Raw genomic sequence first — 8,654 nt, 5'->3', positions numbered from 1 at the left:
AAAATCAATTTTTTTTTTTTTTTTTTTTACAAAATTGAAGAGAATCTACTGGCACACCTGGCAATGGCACTTTTGGCTTCCTAAACCTAGTCCTAAAGCCTCACAATGAAGCAAGCGAAAAACTTTCCAAAATGACTTTCCCTGCATAAATGCTGGTGAAAAATAAACAGAAAAGTTATAAAGAACATTACACCAAGAAATATCTATATTTTCACCTCAAAAAAAAATTTCAGGAAAGCAGAAGTGCTGTGATGACTAGATAATATGAGAGACATACAAACAATATATATATATATATATATATATATATATATATATACATATATATATATATATATATATATATATATATATATATATATATGAATTTTTTTTCTACTTTTTTCGTGTGTTTATTGTCTTTATACAAGTATCGAGTTACTTTCTGTTGTCTGGGAGGTTTGAATTGCATCAAAGAGAGGCGATAGATGCTATTCTTATACTCTAACAGGATAAGGGTCCTCCTCTGTGTGCACAGGGTGAACAGCAGCATAAAATTTGATAAACCCTTCTTAGGGCTGGCCATCATCGCCCACCGGCTTGTTACTGTGTCCTATGTGATCAGGTTTTAATATAACGATAATGTAGATATTTGTGCGTGCGTTTTAACGCACCACTACCAATAATAAAAATGAATGTGTGTATGTGACAGAGGGAGAGGCCTATTTACACTCCTGTAGGAGCTTCCTGGCAGTGTGATGAATGCATTCCTGAAATGTTAGCCAAGACAAACACGACATGGATTAGCCAAATAATGGAGGTTATGTGTATCTCAATTTGTCAGGACAACAGAGGCTGCGAGTTACATGTAACACAGCTGTTAAGTCAGAGCTATGCAAGTGCCCTTCAATATTTAGATGTTCAGCGGACCGATGCAAATGTAACTTGCAATACTTGGGGTGATAGAAACTCCGGTGTACAAACAGCCAGTTAACGAGGTTACATGAGCCTGGTTGCACAATAAAATAGTCTGCCCTTTTGAGTGTTCGCCCTGAACTGACACAGTAGCGCTGTCTTCCCAGGCTTGGGGACTCTGGGAAAGCGTTAAAGTAGTCAGCAAGTTTAGCGGGGGGCATGTAGGCATTGAGGGGGGTGCATATATACATCGGGGGTAGACATATTGTAGGGGGGGCACATTACTCCCCGGGGTAGTTGAGATGGTGTCTCCTGACACCAGGAGGTATATGGTGTTAGATTATATTACTAAGGCAGGGTCGGGGAGGTTTGGTACAAGGGTTAAGCATGATGCAGGGGTAGTAGGGGAGATATGAAGCAAGGTTTAGGGGAGGGAATTAGAAGGATATATACATATAAGATATACAAGGATTAATAGGTATGTGTCCAGGTATGGGTCGTAGTTTACACATAGATATAATGGGGATTATACAATAATATCTTGATACATGATAAACAAGGAGTAGATATGAGAGTTCTTTTGTTGTTCTTCATTACTTTTTTTTTGTTTTTTTTTTTTTGTATAGTTTCTGTAGGGTACACTGTCACTCAATAATGCATTAAAGAAATACCTATCATTTACTAGTAGGAAGAGTTCCGTTCACAGTTTGGTTAATTCGTCAGATGGCAATGGTAGTCACTGAATGATGCGCAATGGGTACAGGTGAGTTTCTATGTCGTGTGTGTAGGGCGTACAAGGCCTGTAGCGACTCTGATTTCCTGGAGTCGGCGTTCCATGTTCCTGACACAACAATGTACTGCACATATGATGAGTAGAAAACCTATGAAAGTTGATAACCACAGGGAGAAACACATCTGTTGGATGAACCTACGAACGGCTGAAGCGCCAGAGAAAATTTGATCTATAATGAAGTCACTGTCATTGAGGAATGTTAGCATGCGCAAGTTAGGGGAGGTGATTGGTAAGGCTGGCAGATGGTAGGGTTGAAGGCATGTCAAATTGGTTGAAAGATGCCGGCAGAGGCTTGATTACGGACAGCTTGGTGATATGAAAGTGGCGTAAGTGATGACGGACTCTGATTTGATGAAAGCCAAATAGTCTGGTGCTTTGTAGAGACCACTAGCGGGGATGGATCGGGAACTAAAGAACCAGGACACATGATTGTGACAGAGATGGGAACAGCAAAAGAAGAAGGACTGGACATGGTTGTAGGTGAGCATGGTGGACCGGGAGTTCAGGAGCTGCCACAAAGGAACAGGCTTAGTAGATGGAATGGTTGCTAACTAAGGCAGACTCACAGGGTGAAGCGCTGCTAGGGAAGATAGCTAAAAGGTAAGTGTTAACAGAGACGAGAGGTCGGAGTAAGGGAGGAACATTTCTGGAGGTCTGTGTGGAAGAAAGGAAGGCAACTGAAAGATGATCATGGGAGAGGAGGAAATATTCTGAAGGAAATGATACTTGGAACAAGGAGTTGCTGAGGCGGAAAGAGAAGGGAATGATGTGAAAAAGGTTCAAGGTTATGGCAGAACGAAGGGGAATATGGACGACGACGTATTTGGTGAGAAGAGTGGCTTCGAGAGCAGGATAATAATATTCGAGGGAGGAGTAGGGAGGACTGGGGATAGACCGAAGGTGGAGTGAGCCCATTCCAGGACAGAACGGAGAGCTGAGATATGTACTAAGTCAGTTATGACACGTCCATTTATAGCATCGACCAGGATACGAACCAAGGTAGAGACTTGAGACAGGAGAGAGTCAATGGCCAGTTGGAGATTATCCATGTTGAGTCTGAGGTAGAAGAACTGGAGAGATACCGCGAGATCTGAAAGGTGGCGTTGTAAGATATCGGTGAAGTTGTTTAGAGTGGACGTGACTTCATTTAGGTGGGTCGTAAGCTTCTGTAACATAGTGTGTTGGATTTTGATGACTCGGCAGATTCTACTGGCTAAAGCCAAATGAGCTAGATCAATTTTTGAAGCCAGAAATGTCACGGGCTGTGGCAACGCCAAACAAGCCACTCAGAATCTCACCGTCGAAGTCAAAGAGACCTCGTTTCACATGAGAACGACTAACAGGTGTCTGAATGTGGAAAATGTGTCATTGAGCTCAGTGAATCTGTTATTTATGTATTGCAATTGCCAGGAGAGTGGTAGGAAAAGGTTATAGAGATACTGATTTGGGTTGTGTGCCCCTTGATGGCTGTGAGATGGGTCTTGATTCCGTGGAGCTGGTGCGCTGTAGGGCAGGTAGGGCAATGGCCAACATGGCCAGCGCAGCAGGTCAGAAGCGCAGGGAGACGAAGTTCGTCGACAAGCATTACCTCGCCTCCTGGAGCCGACCAAGGCCCCGGGACGTACTCCACCATCGTCCCACCTGACCCAGACCCTAGGAGGGCCAGCACTGCCAGCAGGTAGACCCGCTAACATCGTACCTAGAAAATCAGGGTAGAGTTAATGGGAGAGGTCTCGAAGAGGTTGATGTACAGAGCATGTGCGTTGGACCGATATTGATTGGTTGATGAATGAGTAGGTGTAGGGGGAGACGAAGGAGACTGAGGGATAGGTGGAGACGGAGTAGACTGAGGGATATGTGGAGGGGAAGGGGGGTCAGGAGGCTGTGTAAGTGACTCTTCCAACATGAGGCCACGGTGTGCTCGCGAAGTCATCGACGTGGACCCATCTGGTGTCCTTAGGGGACAGGTCCCGAGGTGAAATTTGTTGCCTTGTTGAGTGAGGACGCAGTGGGGCCCTGTAAATTTGTCATCCAACTTAGAGTGTCTGTATGGGAATAAGCAAAGACAAGATCGCCTACAATTGATAGTGATAGGAGAGGTGGACTTATGTTGGCACTGCAGCATGTCCTTCTGAGAGGAAGCCAAAATGGATTGGACTATACTGGTGGATTGTCTGGAAGTTGGCCAATTTTAGTTTAACATAATCATCCATGTTGTAGATGGGTTCTGGCTTTGAGGATAAGAGAGAGTATGGGGAGTCCTTGTCAAAACCAAAGAGGACGAAGAAGGGAGATTCAGCAATGGATGCATTGATGGAGCTATTGATTGAGGATGCCACCTTGGGGAATCCAGCTGTCCTAGGACGAAACTATGGGAGCCTAGATGTCTAAGGCACTCTAAGATTTTTCGGTTGTGGCATTCTACAAGGTTACTGGATCGTGGATGGTTAGGCACGACATTGCACTTACTGATATGAAAGTGGCGACAGATCTCATCTAGAAGGCTAATGTTGAACTCTGTATCCGCTGTCAGTAAGAATGGTAATGAGGGGTACTGAACGGCAAAATTACGCATCGCAAAGGCACATGCAACGCTCTTTCGCGGTCTTGTCGGTGAGGGGTACGCAGGGACATGTGAAGTGGGAGAAGTGGTCGCACTGCTACGAACAAGTACTCAGCGCTTTCAGATTCCGTGAGATGTAGTTTTAAGAGATCGATTGAGACAGTTTCTCATGGTCGTGACGGGATTGGAGTTGTAAGAGAAGTTCAGGTAAGTTGGTTGATCCTTTGTGCAGGTGGCAGGAGAAAAGAGTCAACAGTGGGCATTGATATCGTGGCACATGGTTGGCCAATAGTATTTGAGACGTGTTTGACGCAAGCATCGGGTTCTTTACCCGGATGGGAAGATTGTGGGGGTATTATGAACAATGTAGTTAAGAACTACTGGTATCAGGGCAGTGGGGACAACAAGTTGGCGTACTTCGTGATTGGGCATGTCTTTGCCTGTTAGTAGTCTTTTCCTGTACAAGAGATCATCATCTAGCATGAACTCATCTAGTGATACTGGCAGAGTAGGTAAGGTCGAGGCATCGCCAGATTCTAGGAAATAAATGACTTTGGACCATATGGGGTCTTGGCGCTGAAAGTTTTGAACAATTTCTGACTTTAATGTAGTGGCTTTCAGTTACTTCGGGCTGCAGTGATGTTGAGAAGCTGCTGCTACGTGACGTGAGAGTGCGTCTGCGACCACATTCCCAACTTGCCTACACATATTGAAAAGTGGGATTAAAGTCCCGGATGATGATGGACCATCTAGCTAGCTCACCTGTTAGGTTGCGGTTCTTGAACAAATCACATAGTGGAAGGTGGTCTGTTTGGATATGCACTGGATAACCATAGACTATATTTCTGAAATGCTTCAAAGACCAGACTACCGCTAGCGCTTCGAGATCTGTGACACTGTAGTTACGTTCAGTGGTTGTAAGTGGGTGCGACTAGCATACGCTTATTACACACTTCCTTGATGCTTCATCGAGTTGGGGTAATTCTTCAAAACGGCACCAAGTCCAGTGCCTGAGGCGTCTGTGCAGAGGAGGAAAGGGTTTGGTATAATCAGGGAATGCTAGGAACAGGGGCATTTACAAGAGCTGTCTTTAGCTTTGGGAAAGCCTGTGACTGGTCGTTAGTCCAAACAAAGGGCATATTCTGCTTGAGTAAGTGGGTCAGAGGAGCGGCGATCTTTATGAGGTCTTGCATGAATCTGGCTTATACAGCCACTGAGGCTCAGGAAACTTCGAACATTTTCGGTAGTGGTAGGTTCTAAAGCACACCGCTTTAGTTTTATCCTCATTAGTATGAATGCCTTCGTGAATCTACGACATGGCCTAGGAATTTGATTTTCTTTCACAGGAAGTCACATTTACTGAGATTGATTCTCAGGCTCATGTAGCTGGAGGCGTTCAAAGACTTGCTGAAGCTTGCAAATGGTTAGGGATGGATTTACTCACAACAATGATATCATCTAGGTGAAGCAAAAAGAGAGTGTCCCATCATACCGCTCGAAGACTGAATGGATAAGTCGCATGAATGATTTCGGAAGGAGCATTTCTCAGACCAAAAGGGAGTCTCTTTAAACTGAAAATGTCCAGAAGGGGTGCTGAAAGGCTGTAACTGGGCGAGAGGACTTGGCTATTTCGACCTGCCAGTACCCGCTTAAGGAGGTTCAAAGATGAAAAGACTTTATGTTATTTTCACCAAGAGATTCTAGCAAATCAGGCGAGGACGGGTAACGGGAGACGGTCTGGAAATGGTGACAGAATTGACCCTAGGATAGCTTCGACTACTGGTCTAAAGTTGCCGTCCTTCTTTGGTACTAAGAAAAGTGGTTCATTCCATGGACTGACGGAGGGTTCAATAGCGTCTTGGTCTAACATGTTCTGTAACACGGATCTGGTCTGCTTTCTCTGGCTGTGAGGAAATCGATACGCTGGTAAGGTAAATCGCATGAGTTCCTGGTAGTAGTTCAGTCGTATGTTTGACAAGGTCTGTTCTACCCATCGGTTCACCGGGTAAGGCAAACCACGTTTCTCACGAGGTCAGAAGGTCGACAGTTGAGGCGTATTTTCTGGGAAATCTGCAAGTGAGATGTGAGAGCACATCTGCGAATACGTTACGCAGTTCCCGTGAGAGTTAATAGTACATACACCGATTGGCTACTAGCATCAGTCTGAATAGTAGGAATTGAGGAATCCTGGCACACTTTACGGCTACGCTCGCTGGGCTTAAGTCGAGACGGAAGAGACGCTGCGATGAGTCACCGGCATGAGTGGCGGTCCTAGAAGGCTCACGTAATTCAGACCACATGTGAAGACTGGGTGTGGCGGCGTCGGGGCCGGCGGTGAGGTGTGAGGGCAGATACAGTACAAGGTGGCAGGTGTAGACCTGTTGAGTTGCACATTCAGAGAATGGCGGTGGGCAGATACGTGATAAGTGGCACCAGTGGTGGGCAGGATTTATGATGAGTTCGGAACAGGTGCCGGGAACAGGTGAAACAGGTGCTTAGGGTTTGCGATGGTGACATTTATGATCAGGAACAAGGTGTAGGGTGGGGGTTGTTTGAGAGGTGAGCAATTGGTGAGAGAAATTGTACACCCAGAAGCACAGCCGATTATTACACAACGAGAGGCACTGAGGAGGGGTGAGGCTGTGAGATGCGAGACGGCGTGTATCTGTTGGTGTCACTAAACATTTTAGGAGCCGGTCAGAATCTGATGGTCCGAAACACCGCTACCAAATGCAATCCTTCTTGCAATACTTTGGCGATAGAAATTCCGTGTACAAACAGCTAGTTAAGGAGTTTATTACGAGCTCACAATAAAATAGTCTGCCCTTCTTGAGTGTCTGCCCTGAACTGGACTCAGTAAAGCGCCGTCTTCCCAGGCTTGGGACTCTCGGAAAGCAAGCTAGGTCAGCAAGTTTAGTAAAGGCATGTATGCATTGAGTGGGGGCATATATACATCAGGGGTAGACATATTGTAGGGGTACACAAAGCAGAAACTGAGATGCTACAGCAAAATTTATATTCCTTGTTGATCTGTGCGGTTCGATGTAACGAATTCTCGTATTTATGGTGATAAGTAATAGTGATGTTCGTGTGAAATGTATTATGATCTAAAGTGGCAGGCACACTGCATAAAATGCATAATTTTATGTCAACTATTTGGAATTCAAAAAACTCTGCGCCAATATCTCTCTTCAGTTATCAAAAGAGAATTATTTTGTCATGCCAGTCTGTCGTAGGACTGTACGAAATGTATGACTTAATACAATGATCACGAGGTTGATTAAAGACTGCCTTGAACACTTCTGCGGTTGTGTCAGGCAAATGAGTGGCCCTGACAATTTTCCACATGGTGTTAATTTTAAGTTCCGGCTAAGGAAATTTGTGTTAGGGAAAGAAGCGCTTTGGTCAGTGGAAAAGGCAACATAAGGAAAATTGTAGAAAAAGTGAAGTGTCCAGTGTAACAAAGACTAAGCTCCTATTCCCACGATCGTGAACTTGAGCTGAATTGTGTTTAACTAGCCTTTTCTTTAGATACATGGATTTGGATACCAGGTATGGAAAAGGGTAAAGATAGACTGTCCAAGGAGCTGGAATAAAGTGCATGAAAATGCGGAAAATGTAGATGTATCAGCGTCTACTAGCACAACTTAGGAAAACTTTCAATACACTATATCGGTGGTTACACTGTGGAAAGTCTGTGGTTAATTATCCCAATCTAGGATATGTGGCAGTAATCCATGAATTGTCTTGTAACTCATGCTTTAAAATAAATCAGTAGATGTCATGTACCTGTGCCTTCCGACAGCTTTTTTCTCTCGCTTAGGGAAGCGTTTAAAGCTATACATGGTGAAGGCTTGAGAAATGGATATTCAGTGTACAGACTCTGAACTCGGAAATAAAACGTGCTAGAGTAAAATTGCTCACTGACATCATTTCATTTTTTTCAAGAATATTCACCTTCTTTTGGATGACTCACCTCAATAAAATTAAGTGACTGAACAACCTAAATACTCCTGCATCTACAGAAATGCTAGGGGACAACGATGAAATTTATAACACAAACTTTACAGGTAATCATCAGTGATGCAAACTTAGCAATAACCTTCATTCATGTAACAGTTAGTCTCTCCACACCAGACCTAGTATATTCCTGTTCTATTTGATTTTTCTTCTTGCTTTCTTTTCAAAACACCTTTTAGTTTGATTTATTTTCTTCACCAATTCTGATCAGAATGGTAAATTTCCTTGAGCAAATATCGCCGCATCCTTCTAAGTTTTTGGATTTGGGCCTTTTAAAAGGTTTATGAGTTCAAAAGTTCAATTCACGCAATCACAAAACTTTGGTGATCCTGTGTCTTTGTAAGTACGAGTATATTAATCATTTTGAAAACTCGCACACAAGTA

Source organism: Coenobita brevimanus, chromosome 73 (assembly GCF_032717465.1).
Source record: "Coenobita brevimanus isolate Jiangsu-jjx chromosome 73, ASM3271746v2, whole genome shotgun sequence".
In the NCBI taxonomy this organism is placed as follows: Eukaryota; Metazoa; Arthropoda; class Malacostraca; order Decapoda; family Coenobitidae; genus Coenobita; species Coenobita brevimanus.
Note: the sequence above shows the minus strand (reverse complement) of the source record.